At 38.1% G+C, this 1,329-nt stretch overlaps 1 protein-coding gene across 1 annotated transcript in view; it reads right to left on the reverse strand.

Moving 5' to 3' along the window:
- APBB1IP (amyloid beta (A4) precursor protein-binding, family B, member 1 interacting protein) overlaps window positions 1-1,329 on the reverse strand; it is a 138,575-nt gene that overhangs the window by 64,162 nt on the left and 73,084 nt on the right. The window lies entirely within an intron of this gene.

Here is a 1,329-nt window from a genome sequence, read left to right on the forward strand (position 1 = left end):
ATCTATATCTTCCTCCATTAGATTTTGAGACAAACATTTTTTCCATAAATATTTTCATATATAGCTCTAAAGGATGAGTTTTTAAAAACCATAATCAGAATACTATTATCTCTGCATGTGTCTGTGTGTATGTCTTTAAAATTAATTATTTGGCTGGAAGAGGCCAAATCAAGGCAGATCTATCTTTCCTTGAATAAGTGATATTGAAAACTTACAGTTAACCCTTTAAGGTGACTTCAAACTATTAATAATACTTTAGCAGTAACGCATTTTCATTTTTAATAGCTTTAGCTAATCAGGGTTTCTCTGTCTCTTTATAAAATATGTATATGAAATATCTTTGCCATACTGATTCTGCTTTCTTAAAAATGACTCAAATAATTTTTAAAATATCTCAATCCTTGAGAGTAAAGTGACGTAATGATGATGATATTGACAATAATACTTATCTAGCACTAACCATGTTCCAAGAGCTGTTCTATAAGACAGGGTTGTTATTAAAAACATTTAGCAGCCAGTATAGCATGGATGCTGAGTAGTCAGAAAGGATGAAGCTATAAAGCCATTTTGGGTGAGTTGGTGTATATCCTCCAAATATCCACCCTGCAAATCTAGCACTTAATCTTCCCAAATTATCCTCAGCAGTTATCCTAGGTTTATCACTTAGGAAATCTAACATAATGAGATCATCTTGCTTAATCTTTTCATCATATATTCTCCCCTCTCCCAATGTGAAGAAGGAAAAATGATCCCTGCCCCCCACACAACCTTACCACCCTCACTGAACAGGGTTGAGAATATTTTCCATCTAAACTTCCTGCTCTACACAATAATTCTTTCTTTGGCCTCCTTCTAAGCTCTCCTTATAAAAACACAAGAAGTACTCTGAGCTACAGGTTACTGAGTATATTCAATAGTCATTTCAAGTTTTAAGTTTTGCATGTTTTATTTTGGAGGAGGGATGTTTGAATTGCTATGAAATGTGTTCATTTTCCCAAGCATACTATCTGGCTTCCAGTGGAGTGGGTATCTCGCAGGAGAATGGGTATTCACAAAACTGGGTTGGCCAGGACGGGCCAGGGAGGGCCAGGAAGGGGACTTCAGTTAAAACAAGAGAGATCTAGAGACCATAGAACAAGCACATTCCTCGGCCAGCAGACACACCCCAAAGAATCAGCTGTACATGCACATGGGACAGGGAGGTGTGGGTTTGAAACTCAGGCAGCTGCCCAGAGAATGCTCAGGATCAGACCACACAAGGTAGGCAGGTGAGCACTCAGGGACAGAAGAGACAAGTAAGAAAGACAGTGTTGGTCTAGGTCTATGTGT

Source organism: Propithecus coquereli, unplaced genomic scaffold (assembly GCF_000956105.1).
Source record: "Propithecus coquereli isolate 6110/MARCELLA unplaced genomic scaffold, Pcoq_1.0 Scaffold45, whole genome shotgun sequence".
NCBI lineage: Eukaryota > Metazoa > Chordata > Mammalia > Primates > Indriidae > Propithecus > Propithecus coquereli.